Source organism: Triticum aestivum, chromosome 3A (assembly GCF_018294505.1).
Source record: "Triticum aestivum cultivar Chinese Spring chromosome 3A, IWGSC CS RefSeq v2.1, whole genome shotgun sequence".
Classification (NCBI taxonomy): Eukaryota; Viridiplantae; Streptophyta; class Magnoliopsida; order Poales; family Poaceae; genus Triticum; species Triticum aestivum.
In genome coordinates this window covers 589762253-589783332 of record NC_057800.1, presented here as the reverse complement: position 1 = coordinate 589783332, position 21080 = coordinate 589762253, and positions in this window count along the sequence as shown.

The window sequence follows — 21080 nt, the reverse complement described above, 5'->3', positions numbered from 1 at the left end:
TGAAGAGGATAGTGGTGTAGGTGAAGGCTTACAATCTTTCATCCCCATACGAGCTAGAAGTTCAGTGGCATATTTTTCCTGGTTTAGTACTATGCCATCTTGATTCTTCTTTACCTCAATGCCCAAGAAGAAGTGTAGATCACCAAGATCCTTCAAAGCAAATTCTGAGCTTAAATCATGCATTAGTAGCACTTTGCGATGACCTTGCAACTATAATATCATCAACATATACTAGTACAAAAATGGTTATGTTTGCCTTGTTGTAGATGAACAATGAAGTATCAGCCTTAGATGCAACAAAGCCTAAACGCCTTAACTGAGAGCTTAACCTTGAGTACCATGCCCTTGGTGCTTGCTTCAGGCCATAAAGTGCCTTTTCCAGCTTGCACACATGATGAGGTGCCTTTTATCTACATACCCAGGTGGTTGTCTTATGTAAACCTCCTCTTCCAGAACACCATGCAAAAACGCGTTCTGAACGTATAGCTGTCTCAAGCTCCATCCCTTGGACACAGAAATAGCTAACACAAGTCTAATAGTTGCAGCCTTGACAACAGGACTGAAAGTGTCTTCATAGTCCAAACCATAGCGCTGCTTAAAACCCTTTGCAACCAAACGAGCTTTATACCTGTCAATGGAGCCATCTGCTTTTCTCTTGATTCTGTAAACCCACTTACAGTCAATGATATTTTTACCTCTTTTTTCGGGTACAAGATGCCAAGTCTTGTTCCTCATAAGCGCTGAATATTCATCATCCATTGCATTTTTCCATTTGGGATCCCCAAGTGCATCTTCCAATTTTGTTGGTTCTCCTGCGATACACAGCATACCATATGGAACAGTACCATCAGTTCGGATTTTTGGATTTCTTATACCTTTTTGCGACCGAGTCATGACACGTGAAGTTGTAACTTGTTGGGGCTGACTTCGACGTGCGTGTGCTGGTCGTGCTACAGGAGATGGCGCAGAAGGCTCCGGCTCAGAAGATCCAGAAGAGCGCCTAGACTCGCTTTCCACAGCAGATCCCGTGGCCTGAGGTGTGTCTGATCCACTGGAGTATATGGCTGCAGAAGATCCGCCACTGGTCGCTGCCGCGCGCACATGGAACGGGGATCCCGACGCAGACCCCACCGAATCTTCTGTCGCTCCGCTGATCGCTGGCGCATGCGCGTGAGATGGGGATCCCGATGCGGACCCCACCAGGTCTGTCGCTGTCGCCTGCCTACGCGTGGGACGCGGTGCGGGGCGCGGCTCGTCCGCACGTGACGACACGACGCCTGCTGATTGGCGCGGCAGGAGGAGTCCAGGCGCGCGGCTCGGCGCGTATCTACGCACCTGATCCAAGGCAGTCAGACGAACAGGAGTTCCAGGTGACTCCGGATCCACCTCGTGCTCCGCGCCAGCTTCGTCCTCTTCTGGTGCATGAAATATAGGCTCATTTTCTGCAAAAATTTGATCATTTTCTCCACCAATTTCTGCTCCGTTTTCTGCTGCATGATCATGCACACATGGAGGCACAGTCCTACTAGTAGGATCATCAGTTGGATTAGTACAATTGTCGCCCCCATGATCAGAGTTTTGGAGATGTGGTGGAAGAAGAAGGATTGCTTGTTTGAGAAGTGCTCCGGCATTGGGATGAAGGGACTCAAAAGGGAATACTGACTCATCAAATACTACATCACGAGAGATATAGACCCTGCCAGTATAAACATCTAGGCATTTGACTCCTTTGTGAATGGGACTATACCCAAGAAACACACATTTCTTTGAACGGAAAGCGAGCTTGCGTGTATTATATGGTTGAAGGTTGGGCCAACACGCACAACCAAAAACACGTAGCGAATTGTAGTCAAGAGAGATGCCAAAGAGGCGTGTGATGGGAGTTTCAAAATTTATGACTTTGCTGGGTAGTAAGTTGATGAGATATGTAGCAGTTAAAAAGGCTTCATCCCAGAATTTTAGTGGCATAGATGAATTTGCTACTAGAGCTAGCCCTACTTCAACAACATGGTGATGCTTCCTTTCAGCGGAGCCATTCTGTTGATGTGCATGAGGACATGCAACATGATGTGAGAAGCCAAGTTCTTAAAAGAAAGAGTTTAGTTTTCTGTATTCACCTCCCCAGTCGGTTTGCATGGCGATGATTTTAGTATTTAGTTTGCGCTCAACAAGATTTTGGAAGTTCTTGAAAACTTGAAATACTTCGGATCGTTTCTTGAGGAGGTAGATCCATGTAAACTTGCTGTAGTCGTCGATGAAACTAACATAATATGAGTGTCTACCAACGGAGATGGGGACTGGTCCCCACACATCTGAAAACACAAGTTGCAATGGTGCAGTGGAAATACTGGTAGATATGGGATATGGGAACTGATGACTTTTAACTTGTTGACATGGATCACAAACAGACTCAATATTGGACTCATGAGAGTACAGAAGATTATTCTTGCTAAGAACAAATTTAACAATAACTGATGAAGGATGACCTAGTCTACTATGCCACTTTGACGATGAAGGCTTGACAGCTACTAAAGCCTGTTTATTTGATGGTGTCGATGAAGATATGAGCGGGTAGAGACCTCCCACGCATCTGCCCCTAAGAAGTATTCTCCTCGTGTCCAAATCCTTTACCAAAAAGAAATATGGATGGAATTCAATGAGAACACGATTATCAAGGGTAAATCTATGAACAGAAAGGAGATTCTTTGATGTTGTGGGCACATATAGAACTTTTTTAAGATGCAAGTTTTTCATGGGGGTTTTAACAATTGAACTACCAACGTGAGTGATTTTCATACCAGATCCACTTGCCGTGTGCACTTGGTCATATCCACGGTACTTGTCTCTGACGGTCAGCTTGTCGAGTTCTCCTGTAATATGATTAGTGGCACCGGAGTCCGCATACCAGTTTGTGTCGACGCCGTAGGAGTCGGTGACGACTTTTGCCTCCTTTTCTTCATACTCATCATCCTCATAGCGATCCCAACACTCACGGGCTCCTCCGCGGTGATGCTTGAGGCATATTTGGCACTCGGGATAGTCCCGGTGCTGTGGACGTTGTTGTTGTTGTTGTTGTTGGGGACGACCACCTCTCCTGTTGCCGCCGCTTGAAGAAGAGGAGGAGGGCGAGCGTCTCCCTCGGCCGCGGCCTCTGTTGCCGCGCCCGCGCCCTCTGCCACGAGGCTGACCATGCCCCCTATACACTAGGTTCGCGGAGGTGTTGAAGCCAGCTTTTGGACCGTCGCCTAGCATCTCTACCCGTTGATCGAAGGCAGCAATCTGGGCAAAAAGTTCGTCGACAGTGATGGAGGTTTTGACGGTGCCAATCGCCACCACGACCGGATCATAGTCCCGATCGAGGCCGGCAAGGACATAATCCACCATCTCTGGATCGGAGACAGGCCGGCCTGCTGCAGCAAGTTCATCCCCTAGATTTTTCATCCGGGCGATGTAGGAGGTGCTTGACATGGAGCCCTTCTTGGTGGTGGTGATAGCAATTCTCAAATTCGTGATTCGAGATTGAGACTGCGAGGCAAACATAGTGATGATAGTAGTCCATAAATCAAAGGTATTTTCTTTACTCACAACTTGGGCGAGGATTTCCTTCGACAGAGAGTTCAGGAGATAGCTGAGAACTTGCTGATCTTTGGACAGCCATGGCGCATAGAGGGGATTGGGCACCGTGACCGTCGTCTTGTCCGACTGCTGCTGCTCCTCCGTCTTCGGGGGCGCTGCGTCGGTTCCATCTAGGAGGCCGGTGACCTGCGCTCCTCGCAAGGCCGGCATCACTTGAGCCTTCCATAGGAGAAAGTTCCCCTTGGTAAGCTTCTTGGCAGGTGGCGCACCAAGGTTGAGGGCGACGGGAGCCGAGGAGGACATGGCGATCTGATTTTTGGAGATCGATGGAGCTTTGGCTAGATAGATGGAAAGAGGATGGCTCTGTATACCATGTCAGATGGAAGCGTTCCTACTCTCCGTATAGAGTCGCGTGGGTTTATATTGATTGAGGACAAGAAGAGCCCTTGCTGTGGCGTCCAAGGTTTTGCCCGATCGCTAGGATACGGGTTCGGTACAAGGAGATAGAGACCAAGGTTGTTATGAGAGAGAGAGAGAGGATAAACAGTTGAGATTACAATCTATCTCTAATTCTAACAATGCCCACCGACGAGACCCCGCTGCTCCATGCCGCCGAGACCCGCCGTCGTCGACGCGAGAGAAGGCACGCGACGCCACCTCACGCCTCTTCCATCCGGCGCCACTCCACAAACGATGCCTCCAATAGGGAACACGACACCGCAGCGCCGCCATTGTCCGATCCGAAGATCTTAGGATTTCTCCTGGAGCAACATGAGCAGATTGACGACAGTTGTTTGACGATGCCTTCATCAAGGTAACGATGTAGACGCCGCCATCGCCCGCTATGACCGAAATCGGCTCAGTTTTCACCGGCGACTAGGTCTCCCCAACTCGCCACCGGTGCTAATAGTGAGATCCAAGATTCGTCACTACCAGCCTGGCCAACCGCCTTCGATGGAGAAGGCAGCCACCACCACCATGCCCGGGCCAAGAGATCCAGACGTCCTCGTGCCGCGAAGATTACCCAGGGGGGATCTCCTCTTGCCGTTGTGGAGACGAGGCGCAGCCGCAGCGAACCTCGATCTAAACCCCTTGGGCCTAGATCAGATCTCATCGCAGCCAAATCTCATCCGCCAAACGGCCGCCGGAGATCTTCTGGCCACCGCCAACCCGCTGTGCACTGCCGTTGGAGGAGGAGGGAGATGGACGCCGCTGCCCAGGACAGCGCTGCCGTCGCCTCACCACAGGGGCCTCGCCCCGCGGCGTCATCAACGACGACGGCGGTAGAGGGAGGCGATGGAGAGGGAGGGCTGATGACGGTGTGGGTGGAGACTCCCCGGGAACGGCGCGGCGAATAATCATCGCCATGTCAAAACGAAGAAGAAACTTCTCCCCAGAGATCGAATGCACAACTTCTATCTCCACAAGATCAACATCGGCCTAGATCTCCACAAGAATTTTCTTTGCATCGACTAGAATGTCATAACTTAAGAACAACATTCATGTTGGTTATAGTTGGTTGTCTTAAATATACAAGACCCCGCTGACCCCAAGAAGTATAAAAAACCATCGATGTCCGGCTGTCATTCTAGCATCCGTGATGATTGTTTTTCTCCAAGTTGGTTATTCGATATGTCAATGCAAGTATAAATTTTGTGTTCGTTCAAGGTCCAGTAGTTGCAGAGTTGTCCATGTACGCGCGTAAGTACGTACATATATAAAAATGTGTGTATATATACATATACATGCCGGCGGCTCCAACAGACACTACGAGCAGCCGCAGTTGTATTTCCATTTGATTCCAGGTTACATGCATGTATGCACATGGGGTTGACGTCTGTCTCATAGTCTAATAGCATAGAGACGTTGTTTGGGACATGGCTTGATGGAGTGAATGTACATTTCACGCGTAATATTCGGATTGGAATATGCGCACTTATTTGGACTATATGGAACTGTAGGAATGATATAATTTTTAACAGAAAACCTATGACTAATTTCTTGCAGGTTATATTCCGGGCTATGGCATGGATCCGTACTTGATCATTACTCACTCCTACGGCCTTCAGGGAGCAGCTGGCTACTGGGTGCAACTGATGGGAGATGGCAGCTCGGGTTTTCTTCAACCGGTTTGGATGGCGATCACTGCATAGGATTGGCCCTTAGTGGATCCTCGTTAAGCCGGATGCGGCTTTGAGACTTGTATTTTTTATTTTCACTTGGCTTCTTTTGTGAGCAGTATCTATTGGATTATGGATGGACTTAGGCCCATATAAGACACTAATCACTGGTTAATCTTGAGGTCCATGTATGAGATGGCAGGTGGTGGGAAGTTTAGTCCCACCTTGCTATTTGAGAAGAGTTGAGAACCCTTTATAAGGGCTGCTCTACCACTTGCCATTGGGAGCTTGGGAAGAGGAGTGGTACACGCACGCTCCTCCTCTTCCGCCGCCCGCCTCGTCACGACGCGCGCGCGCGTTGCGGGAATGAGCCGAGCCGAAGCTTATTCGTTTACTCGTACTTATGCTAGCCGTATATGTGCTGCTCATAGATGGTTCGATTCTATATTCTGTACGTGCTAGTATGCTTAGGTATCACTATGAGATGCATACCTTTTATGCCATGCTTACTGTTTACTTGTGGATAAGTCTAATCGAAAAAGTGCTAATATTTCCAACAATCCAAAAACCTTATTTTAGGCACTTTTCGATTCAAGGCTTTGCTGCTACTCTGAAACCGGAAAAGTTTACCGAGATGCATTTTAAGCATTGCAGACTAGGACCACCTTGTGGCTCACAACGATGAACGTGTTCTGGGTTGGTGGTGTGTCCCTCACAGAAACGATTGCTCCTGAACAGGAGAAGGCGTTTAGGGAGGCAACCACAATCTTTCTGGGAGCAGTTCTGAGTGTGATTGGAGACAAGTTGGTTAACACCTATATTCATATAGGTGTTGCCAAAAACTTGTGGGATGCGCTCGAAGTCAAATTTGGCGCAACTGATGCTGGTAGTGAGCTGTAAGCCATGGAGCAGTTCCATGATTACACTAGTGCAGAACCGGGCAATAGCACCGGTTCGTAAGGCCCTTTAGTGCCGGTTCGGTAATCGACACTAAAGTGTGGGCACTAAAGGCCCCCCCTCTTTAGTACCGGTTCAGCATGAACCGATGCTAAAGGGCAACCACGTGGCACGAGCCAGCTCCGGGGGCAGGGAGCCCTTTAGTACCGGTTGGTGACACGTTTTTGGGTTTATGATTTCTTTTTCATTTAATTTTGTGTTTTTCATTTAATTCTTTTTCGTTTGTTGGTATTTTACGATACTACATATTGTACACGTTATGCATATATATAAATAGAATTTCTAGTAGAACTGATCATCTATATATATATATATATCATCGAATATATATATATACACACACAATTAGCTAGCTATATACAATTTCTTCTAATTGGTGCCTTCGAAGCCAGTGGCATTAGCCTAATTGGTGCCTTCGGAACACGATAACAATTGGAAGTAGTTCATGGGGGTGATAGCGGGTAAAAGTATTCTCCTTTGGGATCTATGACCTGGTCGAGCAAAAATCCCGCTATTTCCTTTTGAATTGCTTCTATGCGGTCCTCTGGTAGGAGTTTCTCCCGCACCTCTTTGAACTGTTAAGAAGGAGATCAATATACATGTGTATTAGTTGTGTGACTAGATATTAATAATGGTGTAAAATTGTGAATAGTGTTCTAACAAACGTACCCACTCCGGTCTTTGAGATCTGCTCCTTTCGGACGTCATCATGCGAATGTTCTCGCAAACGTAGTATGCACACAGATTATTCCCCGGCGCCTGCTTCAGGGCCTTTATGAGAATGTAATTTGATCAGATAATAATTAATCAAGCATGATAATTAAAGAGATGGCAGCTAGCTAGTACTACTTAATTACTTACCATGAGTCGATACCATTTCAGATTTTGTTTCCATTGGCCTGGAGTGACGCCGATGAACTTTGCCCAAGCCCTGCATGCCGACAAAGAAAATGAATAAATTAGTTATGAAATAGTTGTTATCAGGAAATGACGAACTAATTAAATAGGCCGAGATATAGTTAATAATTATTGAAATTACCTGTTGACTATCCCTGTGATGCCCCCGATTCAATCGTACACTAATCATACACGCAAACGTGTACGATCAAGATCAGGGACTCACGGGAAGATATCACAACACAACTCTACAAATAAAATAAGTCATACAAGCATCATATTACAAGCCAGGGGCCTCGAGGGCTCGAATACAAGAGCTCGATCATAGACGAGTCAGCGGAAGCAACAATATCTGAGTACAGACATAAGTTAAACAAGTTTGCCTTAAGAAGGCTAGCACAAACTGGGATACAGATCGAAAGAGGCGCAGACCTCCTGCCTGGGATCCTCCTAAACTACTCCTGGTCGTCGTCAGCGGGCTGTACGTAGTAGTAGGCACCTCCCGAGTAGTAGTAGTCGTCGTCGACGGTGGCGTCCGGTTCTTGGGCTCCAACGTCTGGTTGCAACAATCGGGTATAGGAAGGGGGAAAAGGGGGAGTAAAGCAACCGTGAGTACACATCCAAAGTACTCGCAAGCAAGGACCTACACTACATATGTATGCATTGGTATCAACTGGAATAAGGGTATCATATGTGGACTGGACTGCAGAATGCCGGAATAAGAGGGGGATAGCTAGTCCTATTGAAGACTACGCTTCTGGTAACATCCATCTTGCAGCAGGAGAAGAGAGTAGATGGTAAGTTCACCAAGTAGAATCGTATAGCATAAACCTAACCGATGATCCTCCCCTCATCGCCCTGTGAGAGAGCGACCACCGGTTGTATCTGACACTTGGAAGGGTGTGTTTTATTAAATATCCGGTTTTAGTTATCATAAGGTCAAGGTACAACTCCAAGTCGTCCTGTTACAGAAGATCACGGCTATTCGAATAGATTAACTTCCCTGCACGGGTGCACCACATAACCCAACACGCTCGATCCCATTTGGTCGGACACACTTTTCTGGGTCATGCCCGGCCTCGGAAGATCAACACGTCGCAGCCCTACCTAAACACAACAGAGACGTCAGCACGCCGGTCTAAATCCTATGGCGCAGGGGTCTGGGCCCATCGCCCATTGCACACCTGCACGTTGCGAGGGCGGCCGGAAGCAGAACTAGCCCCCTTAATACAAGAGCAGGCTTACGGTCCAATCCGGCGCGCGCCGCTTAGTCGCTGACGTCACGAAGGCTTCGGCTGATACCACGACATCGAGTGCCCATAACTGTCCCCGTGTAGATGGTTAGTGCGTATAGGCCAGTAGCCAGACTCAGATCAAATACCAAGATCTCGTTAAACGTGTTATCTTGAAATAACCGTGAACGCCGACCAGGGCCAGGCCCACCTCTCTCCTAGGTGGTCTCAACCTGCCTTGTCGCTTCGCCACAAAGATCCACTCAGAGGGCCGTCGGGACGAACGTCCTTTCGGACTCAATCCGTGAATCACTCGTGGGTACTCCTACGAGCCGACCCGTCTTTAGTCATCACAAGTATCATATATTATGTATAAGTATATACCCGTGATCACCTCCTGAGTGATCACGGCCCGATAGTATAGCATGGCAGACGGACAAGAATGTAGGGCCACTGATGGAAAACTAGCATCCTATACTAGGCATGTAGGATTGCAGGTAAAGGTAACAACAGTAGTAGCAAGGACAGGCTATGCATCAGGATAGGATAACGAAAAGCAGTAACATGTTACACTACTCTAATGCAAGAAGTAGAGAGAAGAGTAGGCGATATCTGGTGATCAAAGGGGGGGCTTGCCTGGTTACTCTGGCAAGAGAGAGGGGTCGTCAACACCGTAGTCGAACTGGGGGTCGCCGGCAGTCTCGGGGTCTACCGGAAAGAAGTGACGGAGGGGGAACACAATAAATAACAAAGCAACCAAAGCAACACAAGGCATAACATAGCAATACGCGGTGCTAGGTGTGCCCTAACGCAGTACTAGGTGATACCGGGAAAGGGGGAAACATCCGGGAAAGGATTCCCGGTGTTTCGTGTTTTCGGATGGATGAACCGAAGGGGGAAAGTTGCGAGTTCGATAGGTTAGGGATGTGTGGCGGACGAACGGGTTGCGCATCCGGATTCGTCTCGTCATTCTGAGCAACTTTCATGTAGAAAGTTTTTTCATCCGAGCTACGGTTTATTTTATATGATTTTTCAAAGTTTTAAACAATTTCTAAAATTTTCTGAATTTATTTATTATTTCAAAATTAAAGGTGAAATTGCTAAGTGTACCCACAACTTGTACACAACAATGTACTAAAGGGGCTGACAGGTGGGGTCCAGTTGACTTCCCAGTCATCAGTCAACTAGGACCGTTGACTGGTCAAAGGGGTGTAGTGGGACCCTTCTGTCAATGACTAGGCTAGTCCAGTCAGCAGTTTGACTTGGTCAAACTGGACAGCAGGCCCACTTGTCATTGTCTATTCTGCTAATTAACAGTAGTTAATTAGGTTAAGTAGTTAATTAGGTTAATTAAATTAGGATTAATTAAGTTAATTAATTAATTAATTAATTAATTATTGTTTATTTTTTATAACACATTTTTTATTTTGTTCTGGGCGTGGGGCCCGTTGTCCAGTGGCCCCTGGGGCCTAAGTGGATCGGGCGTAACGGGCGAAGGGCGTGTGGGCGCCCGGCTACAGACCACAGGCGCGGCTGCGAGGCACGCCGGGCGCCGGGCGTTGGGCGCTGCCCAAATGGCGCAGCCACGGGCTACCGGGGTCCGGCGCCGGCGACGGCTATGGCTGCGGCCACTGCTTGAGCAGCAGCACCAAGGGGGGCGGCACGGTGAGCGGCGGGCCAGCGAGCGTGGTGGCTCCGGCAGAGGAAGGCAGCAGGCGGAGCCCCGACGAGCGCGGGCAAGGGGGCGAGGCGCGCTAGGCTGTGCGGCCAGCGACGGCCGACGGTGAGGGGCGCCACGGCGGAAGGTACTGTCGAACGGGCGCGCGCAGCGGGATGCAAGGGGGGCGGCGCGGCGCAGCAGGAGCCGGGGATGGCCACAGCGCGGGAGGGAGGCGACGACGGAGGCGGGGCGCTGGCCGGTGTCCTTCGGCGAGCAGCAAGGCGCATGGGAAGGGAAGTGGGGTGCACGGCTGGAGCTGCGAGGGCGGAGGCAGGCGCGGCCTCGGCGCGGTTGCAGCTGCGGGCGACGGCGAGTGGCGCAGCGGCGACGAGGCCACGACGAATGGCGCGGGCGCAGGAGCAGAGCTCTGATGCGGCGGCTACGGCGACTGGAACGAGGGTGAAGAGGGAGCCGGCCTCACCAGCGATGTAGAGACCAGGGGCGGCGAGGCTCGATGGGGCCGGTGAGGGAGAGGTCGAGGGGGCGACGGCGGAGCGGTCCGGCGAGGGCGCGTTCCGGCAAGGCGGCGTCGTGTTGGTGGCGATGTAGCTCGAGGGGGTCCATCGGGGAAGAGATGATGGGGCGGTGCTGGCGAGGTCCAGCGAGCGCCTAGCGTCGCCGGGGCGGCGGGGCGGTTGTTGCCCCGATCCAGAGGGGATCGGGGAATGGGGGAGTGCGTGTGGTAGTTAGGGTTCGGTGGGAGTGCAGGGGCCTAAGTAGGCCAGAGAGGGGGCGGCTGGGCCGGTTGGCCCAACATGGGGTGTTTCTTTTCTTTTTCTTATTATTTCTTGTTTTGTTTTGTTTTCTTTTCTTTTATTATGTTTTATCGTTGTTTCCTATTGTTTTAGTTTTTGTAAAATATATACTTGGCATCTAATTTGGTATTTCAATTTAGTCCACTGCCACAAAAACTCTAGTCGCCAAATAATTTAGTTTGATATTTTATTAATTAGTAAAGGCATTTAAATAATTAGTTTTGCTACTATTTAAATCATTATAGTGTAGTTAAGCATTTCATAAAAGTTTGGTTTCACCACCATAATCACCTATGCATTATCTGGCATGACCCGGACATTTTAGTTTCATTGTTTGAAAACTTTTGCCATTTGCCTGATTTTTAATTTGAATTCGAATCGGTTTCGAACTAACGCGAGATTAGCCACAGTAATCGAGGTGACGTGGCATCATTAGCGGAGGGTTACTATAGCGTAACTATCCGGGCGTCACAATTCTCCTCCACTACAAGAAATCTTGTCCCGAGATTTAAGAGGTGGAATAAGGGGGAAAGGTCTGGTTATGAAATCCTAACGAATCTTCTCAGTCTTGGTTGCTCTTCTCGAAGAGGTAGATCCACTACGATGATGTCTTCATTTCTCTGCTTCAGGTCATCATGATGAAGTCGACATCCTTTTTTCGGGAACTCCATCGTACTTACGGTAGAATAAGGCGTAGTTATTATGGGAGAACGAACCTCTGCAAGGTTGACCATATGGTAGCTAACATCGGGGAAGGTGGCAGAAGGTAACTCTCAAACTGAAACTTAAGAAAATATCGAGAGAAAAGTAAGATGGTACCATGAGAAGTTTCAAGCTGGTAGGCAATCGTTTGAAGCCCGAAACAAAGTGTAAAAGGGGGTCCAGAGCAATGGGAACAAGTTTTGTGTTTGATACTACAATAGATCACTAGGTAGGTGGCCCGTGAATTACATACGAAGTCAAACGCGAGGAATATATTTGGGAACAGGGGATGTACAGGAGAGTCAGGTTTCGATCCTGTGGAGCTGTGGGTTATGGGCCCACCATGTGGGATAAAAGTAGAAAGAGCGATGACATCTTGCACGGTTATGATAGCAAGGCACGTCAGATAATAACCTGCCAGTTATGTCAGCAACAACATCGGTACCAAGGGCGAGGGATGAAGAGAACGATTTTCCTGCTCGTTGAAACGAGGCGGACCAATAGGCAAAGTTCTCATCCACCGGTGGTTACCGGAATGTCATCAACAATAGTAACAGGGTCTCACTATCAGAGTTGTACAATGAGGTGCTTACTAAGGGAATTATCACTGCACAGTTAAGTCAGATTACAAGAAAGCTTAGCAAGACAATGGAAAGGAAAATGCAATTATCAGGTTTAAACAGAAGAATGGAAAGGAAAATGTGTTTTAAACACATAATTCAGGGATATATCCTTCCCAAGGACAAGCAGAGCATGATATCCGTGGCAGGATATCATGGAGAAAACCCCTTAGGTAAGGGGAGAGAAATTTCATGACATTACCCATACAACGGTGTTTGGATAATTGAGCAAGAAACATTTAGCATTGGCTTCAAATGTTCTTGTTGAAAATCGGAGTACCACAGACAGGCTTCGAGATAGCATTGACATGGTCATCAGGTAAGGATTAGGCTATGGATACACAAAGGATCCATCAGGAACAACTTATAGAATAAGTCTTACTATTTTCTCATGGAATAAAGGATAACCTTACTAAAATGGAAACTATAACCACAAGTCCTCCGGCCAGGTGTGATGGGCATGACATCACCTTACCAATATATAAGGATCAGTGTTATAACTCTTGGAGATATGTCCCAACCATCATATCTGACCGGGATTCATATCTGATTGGTGTTAGGATATCTCAGACTCGGGGTGCCTGAGAAGAAGAGGTGCAACACAATTGACGAGATGACATTATATGACTCTTGGGAAATGAACTATGAAAGCGAGTCCCGATCAAGGGTTCATCATTAAGCCAAGGGGAGGATGAGGAAGTGGTTGATGGACTCAGCAATAATTCAACGAGGTATCCAAAAGGATGCATCTCCACAATTATGTGGATAGGGAGATAACATTTGTCAGATCAAATAATATAATGAAGTATGCTCGAGGAAAACATACACAATTAAACATTGGTTGTAAGGTGGGCCCGAATTATGGGTTGGGTCGCACGACCAATGTCAGAATGGTGATTCAATAATCAATAGTCTAAGAATGAATTATCGACCATTAACTTCAAAGCAATAGGGTTGCTAGAAGTTTTGAACTCCTGGCCAAGGAATGAACGGATATGGCAAGAAGTATCACCTATATCAAGAATTCTTCAGTGGTGGTGAAATTCTCACGACATTCTTGACATAAAAAGATGGTAATACTCCAAGGTAAAGGAGAACAATTGTTGGTTAGCAAGGATCTCAAGGTATAACACAAAACACGAACAAGTATGTGTTGAACGGAAGGCAATAAAGTGGTCGATGATAAAACAAATCATCGAGGGCAAAGATGGTATTTCTCATCATGAATTCAATTGATTTCCTGGAAGGAGTTAAAATGTTGATGATGCTCACAACAAATTTTGTCGAGAGGCTCCATGAGGAAGCAATCGAACCACGATGGCATCAAGTCAAAGGAATGATGAAGCGAAAGGTTATTGGAACCAAGAGTACGACACAAACTCGAAATTCAAGCTTGTTGTTCAAGGCTAAATGACATGACGAGGAAGATCGACGTAAGCTTTGCTCATCATCGAAAGTGGTGCTCCGGATTAAGGACCGGGTAGCATAGTTAAAATCAGCATGATAATGATATAGCCGAGCAGGCTAGGAATGAACTGAAGGTTACCAAGAGTTGTTTAATTGCGGTGCAGACTCGATTCAGTTATCGGTGTCTTTGAGTGTTTAATGACTCAGAGCCCGTGAAATTTTTTTTGGAATCAGTGAGAATGCAGTACCTGATGGAGAACTCATAAGAAATTATGCAGTTCCGTGTTAATCTCGAGAAACCAGGGTGTAGTACTCGATGAAATATCAAAGTAAAGGTTGGACTGCTATATTGATCCATAGAAGACAAGTGTTTAAACTTGCCCGAGAAATGGGATCAAAGAAGAACATATGGTCTAAACCACGATTGCAAAAGGCCGTATCCCAGATATAAGAACTTATACCAAGGGAAAAATTTAATTTAAGAGAAGCTTTAATGATAAGATCTACATCATGCCCATGGGCATGAACACAAAGTTCAAGGTCGACTCCCACTTCTTCAATGCATAGCCTTTCATTCAATGCTCTAGATAAACATGATTTCAGTGACAAAACCTACCTGGTGAATTACCATAGGAGTATGACCCGTGAAAACTTCTGGGTTCTCACGGATTAGGGGAAGGAATGGGTTCAACCCGTTGGGCATCTTAGTAACATATACCACAAGTTTCAAAAGTAACTACACAAGCTCGAAAGCAGAGCATGGTTGGCCAAGCAGAGGATACAATTTACCAAAGGCATTATGTATCAGGGGAAGAACTCACAAGGTGATTGAATATGAAGGACACTGTCGGATAACAATCTAGCAATGGATCGGGCGATCCACAACGGAGCCAATATGAGTATCGGTACTCACTCAGAGGAAGAAAGAGTGCAGAGGCATCGGATTCAAGAATCACCTGATTAGTCTGATGCTTAAATAGAAATAAATTACGGTTTCCAAAATGAAGGATTAGAAGTAGACACTCTGATCAAGGACGGATAAGTTGGATAGACCAGAGGCACAATTGATGACAAATAGTTTGGTCGAGAATCAGCTCATGTTCAAAATGATATCTGAGCCGAAAAGATAATTTATAAGGGTTGATTGATGATTGTGTGCATTCGCACACATGTTGAATCAATAGGATCAAAATGACGGTGTCAAAAGATACTAGTGAATATTGCCAGTGATATGGGAGCATCCATAATGTGAGCATACAAGTATTTGCAGAGCAATAGTTTTAAGAGGAGGCTCAGAAGGTCGGATAGCATTTCAGAGTATCTTATGAAGCATACAAACAACTGGGGATGAACAGATACTCATTAAGTGCAAGGAATTTTCAATAGGGGTATTCATGTGGTAAAGAACTGCAAGGTAGTAAGCGTAAAGGCATTTTGGAACAACGGAGAGCAATTTAGGGCATCTTGTAATAACAAGAGCAACTGAGGATGAAGGTATGAACGACAATTGTAGGTAGTTATCCATAAGGGTATATCGATGGTAGGGGATTGTAAAGTCGGTGGGCACAAGGGTCTCGGGAAAACGTCGGAGAGTATCTTCTGAATCTTCTGGTGCAGCAAGCGATCATCTGGAGTGAGGGGCTCTCCGAGAAAAAGTATTTTCGAGAACCTAAAGTTAGTCTTTTTAGCAAAATCATTTAACCCGAATAGGAGAGACATCAGAGTCCTAGAATATAGACGAGGAGTAAAAGATCCTAATACCACCCAGATGGCGACGTGGGCCCGTAAGGCACACAACCATGTTAGTAAAAGTTTTTGTAATGTCTAGACTCGACTTCGGCCAAGGAGTGTGAAAGGGGGATTCCTACAGGCAGTCGGCTCTGATACCAACTTGTGAGGCCCCCGATTCAATCGTACACTAATCATACACGCAAACATGTACGATCAAGATCAGGGACTCACGGGAAGATTTCACAACACAACTCTACAAATAAAATAAGTCATACAAGCATCATATTACAAGCCAGGGGCCTCGAGGGCTTGAATATAAGAGCTCGATCATAGACGAGTCAGCGGAAGTAACAATATCTGAGTACAGACATAAGTTAAACAAGTTTGCCTTAAGAAGGCTAGCACAAACTGGGATACAGATCAAAAGAGGCGCAGGCCACCTGCCTGGGATCCTCCTAAACTACTCCTGGTCGTCGTCAGCGGGCTGTACGTAGTAGTAGGCACCTCCCGAGTAGTAGTAGTCGTCGTCGACGGTGGCGTCTGGCTCCTGGGCTCCAACGTCTGGTCGTAGCAATCGGGTATAGGAAGTGGGAAAAGGGGGAGTAAAGCAACCGTGAGTAATCATCCAAAGTACTCACAAGCAAGGAGCTACACTAGATATGTATGCATCGGTATCAACTAGAATAAGGGTATCATATGTGGACTGGACTGCAGAATGCCGGAATAAGAGGGGGATAGCTAGTCCTATCAAAGACTACGCTTCTGGTAACATCCACCTTGCAGCAGGAGAAGAGAGTAGATGGTAAGTTCACCAAGTAGCATCGCATAGCATAAACCTAACCGATGATCCTCCACTCGTCGCCCTGTTAGAGAGCGACCACCGGTTGTATCTGGCACTTGGAAGGGTGTGTTTTATTAATTATCCGTTTTTAGTTGTCATAAGGTCAAGGTACAACTCCAAGTCGTCCTGTTACCGAAGATCACAGCTATTCAAATAGATTAACTTCCCTGCAGGGGTGCACCACATAACCCAACACGCTCGATCCCATTTGGCCGGACACACTTTTCTGGGTCATGCCTGGCCTTGGAAGATCAACACGTCGTAGCCCTACCTAGACACAACAGAGACGTCAGCACGCCGGTCTAAATCCTATGGCGCAGGGGTCTGGGCCCATCGCCCATTGCACACCTGCACGTTGCGAGGGCGGCCGGAAGCAGAACTAGCCCCCTTAATACAAGAGCAGGCTTATGGTCCAATCCGGCACGCGCCGCTCAGTCGCTGACATCACGAAGGCTTCGGCTGATACCACGATGTCGAGTGCCCATAACTGTCCCCGCGTAGATGGTTAGTGCGTATAGGCCACTAGCCAGACTCAGATCAAATACCAAGATCTCGTTAAATGTGTTATCTTGAAATAACCGCGAACGCCGACCAGGGCCAGGCCCACCTCTCTCCTAGGTGGTCTCAACCTGCCCTGTCGCTTCGCCACAAAGATCCACTCAGAGGGCCGTCAGGACGAACGTCCTTTCGGACCCAATCCGTGAATCACTCGTGGGTACTCCTACGAGTCGACCCGTCTTTACTCATCAGAAGTATCATATATTATGTATAAGTATATACCCGTGATCACCTCCCGAGTGATCACGACCCGATAATATAGCATGGCAGACGGACAAGAATGTAGGGCCACTGATGGAAAACTAGCATCCTATACTAGGCATGTAGGGTTGCAGGTAAAGGTAACAACAGTAGTAGCAAGGACAGGCTATGCATCAGGATAGGATAACGAAAAGCAGTAACATGTTACACTACTCTAATGCAAGAAGTAGAGAGAAGAGTAGGCGATATCTAGTGATCAAAGGGGGGGCTTGCCTGGTTGCTCTGGCAAGAGAGAGGGGTCGTCCACACCGTAGTCGAACTGGGGGGTCGCCGGCAGTCTCGGGGTCTACCGGAAAAAAGTGACGGAGGGGGAACACAATAAATAACAAAGCAACCAAAGCAACACAAGGCATAACATAGCAATACGCAGTGCTAGGTGTGCCCTAACGCAGTACTAGGTGATACCAGGAAAGGGGGAAACATCCGGGAAAGGATTCCCGGTGTTTCGTGTTTTCGGATGGATTAACCGGAGGGGGAAAGTTGTGAGTTCGATAAGTTAGGGATGTGTGGCAGACGAACGGGTTGCGTATCCGGATTCGTCTCGTCGTTCTGAGCAACTTTCATGTAGGAAGTTTTTTCATCCGAGCTACGGTTTATCTTATATGATTTTTCAAAGTTTTAAACAATTTCTAAAATTTTCTGAATTTATTTATAATTTCAAAATTAAAGGTGAAATTGCTAAGTGTACCCACAGCTTGTACACAACAATGTACTAAAGGGGCTGACAGGTGGGGTCCAGTTGACTTCCCAGTCATCAGTCAACTGGGACCGTTGACTGGTCAAAGGGGTCTAGTGGGACCCTCCTATCAATGACTAGGCTAGTCCAGTCAGCAGTTTGACTTGGTCAAACTGGACAGCAGGCCCACCTGTCATTGGCTATTCTGTTAATTAACACTAGTTAATTAGGTTAATTAAATTAGGATTAATTAAGTTAATTAATTCTTTAATTAATTAATTTAATTATTGTTTATTTTTTATAACACATTTTTTTATTTTGTTCTGGGCGTGGGGCCCGTTGTCCAGTGGCCCCTGGGGCCTAAGCGGATCGGGCGTAACGGGCGAAGGGCGTGTGGGCGCCCGACCACAGACCTCAGGCGCGGCGGCGAGGCACGCCGGGCGCTGGGCGTTGGGCGCTGCCCAAATGGCGCAGCCACGGGCTACCGGGGTCCGGCGCCGGCGGTGGCTATGGCCGCGGCCACTGCTTGAGCAGCAGCACCAAGGGGGGCGGCACGGTGAGCGACGGGCCAGCGAGCGTGGTGGCTCCGGCGGAGGAAGGCAGCAGGCGGAGCCTCGATGAGCGCGGGCAAGGGGGCGAGGCGCGCTAGGCTATGCGGCCAGCGACGGCCGGCAGTGAGGGGCGCCGCGGCGGAAGGCACTGCCGAACGGGCGCGCACAGTGGGATGTAAGGGGGGCGGCGCGGCGCGGCAGGAGCCGGGGATGGCCACAACACGGGAGGGAGGCGACGACGGAGGCGGGGCGCTGGCCGGTGTCCTTCGGCGAGCAGCGAGGCGCATGGGAAGGGGAGTGGGGTGCGCGGCTGGAGCTGCGAGGGCGGAGGCAGGCGCGGCCTCGGCGCGGAGGCAGGCGTGGCCTCGGCACGGTTGCAGCCGCGGGCGACGGCGAGTGGCGCAGCGGAGACGAGGCCACGACGAACGACGCGGGCGCAGGAGCAGAGCTCTGATGCGGCGGCTACGGCGACTGGAACAAGGGTGAAGAGGGAGCCGGCCTCACCAGCGATGTAGAGACCAGGGGCGGCGAGGCTCGATGGGGCCGGTGAGGGAGAGGTCGAGGGGGCGACGACGGAGCGGTCCGGCGAGGGCGCGTTCCGGCAAGGCGGCGTCGTGTTGGTGGCGACGTAGCTCGAGGGGGTCCGGCGGGGAAGAGATGATGGGGCGGCGCCGGCGAGGTCCAGCGAGCGCCTGGCGTCGCCGGGGCAGCGGGGCAGTTGTTGCCCCGATCCAGAGGGGATCGGGGAGTGGGGGAGCGAGGGAGTGGGGGGGGGAGTGCGTGTGGTAGTTAGGTTTCGGTGGGAGTGCAGGGGCCTAAGTAGGCCAGAGAGGGGGCGGCTGGGCCGGTTGGCCCAACATGGGGGTGTTTCTTTTCTTTTTCTTATTATTTCTTGTTTTGTTTTGTTTTATTTTATTTTATTATGTTTTATCTTTGTTTCCTATTGTTTTAGTTTTTGTAAAATATATACTTGGCATATAATTTGGTATTTCAATTTAGTCCACTGCCACGAAAACTCTAGTCCCCAAATAATTTAGTTTGATATTTTATTAATTAGTAAAGGCATTTAAATAATTAGTTTTGCTACTATTTAAATCATTATAGTGTAGTTAAGCATTTCATAAAAGTTTGGTTTCACCACCATAATCACCTATGCATTATCTGGCATGACCCGGTCATTTTAGTTTCATTGTTTGAAAACTTTTGCCATTCGCCTGATTTTTAATTTGAATTTGAATCGGTTTCGAACTAACGCGAGATTAGCCACAGTAATCGAGGTGACATGGCATCATTAGCGGAGGGTTACTATAGCGTAACTATCCGGGCGTCACAATCCCCTTCACGATGGTGTAGTCAGTTGGTTTCTTAAGTAGTGAGTCTAGTACTTCAACTGTTCCTTCATAAACTTTAATGATTAACAAGATCCAGTGAAATCTTCATGCACACACGTTTGCATGTCTTAATTAAGCGGGTATATGTAAGCAAAAACATGTAGCTAGCTAGTAGGCAAAAACAGAATTTGTAGTACAAGACAGTGTGACTCACTCGAAGTTGTAAGGAAGTAGTATATCTTCATTGTATTTGAGGCGCTTGAAGAACTCTAGCATGCTTTCCTCTACACTTTTTTCGTAATATGGATCTAATTTCCATATGTATTCATTAATGGTATTTGGGTCAACGAACCCAATGCCATAGCGTCCACCTTTTTTCATTTCATAAATCTTCATCCTGCATAATACCACAAAAAAGAATATAGTGAGGATAATTACAGGTAATGATTGATCAAAATGATCACTAGAGCTAGCTTGAGACTTAAATTACAGAAAGAAATCACTTGCGGACAATAGCAACTGACGATAGATTTGTCGAGTGCGTCTTGATTGTATAACTGAAATAGTTCTGAATACTCAACGGACACAGCTTTCTCATGGTAGTAATGATCCTTCTTGACATTCACCATGAGGGACTCTCAATTGGAAATCTTGGTATTGTCCATGTACCATTGATGCAATTCATACATTCTTGTTGGGAGCTTCTTGACCTCGTCTGGCTCGACCAAAGGTTGGCCCCGGACATATTTCCGTTTTATTTCCTCCTCTCTAGCCGGAGACATGGGCTCGATATCGAGGAGTTGTCCAACAGTGATCATGAGGCTTTTAGCCTGCTCAATATGCTCCTCGGTTATTACCACATCGCCCAGCCCAAGAACGTTAACGGTTTGCCCACAATAATATTGGGCGCGCATACTCTCATGTGTTGTTGGCACAACAAGCGGGGGGATTGATTGTGCCGCCTGTTCTCCCAGCTGGGGAACGGTTTTACCGCATGTTTTGCTAGCTGATTTGCTCGAGCTCGAGCTCGCCTCTTTCTGTAGACGTGCTCGATTTAACTTCCTGAGGTGGCGCTCATAGTCTGTGTCAACAGGCTTGGGAGCTGGTACTCTAGCCATACGAATGAAGTGGTCAATCTTTTCCTC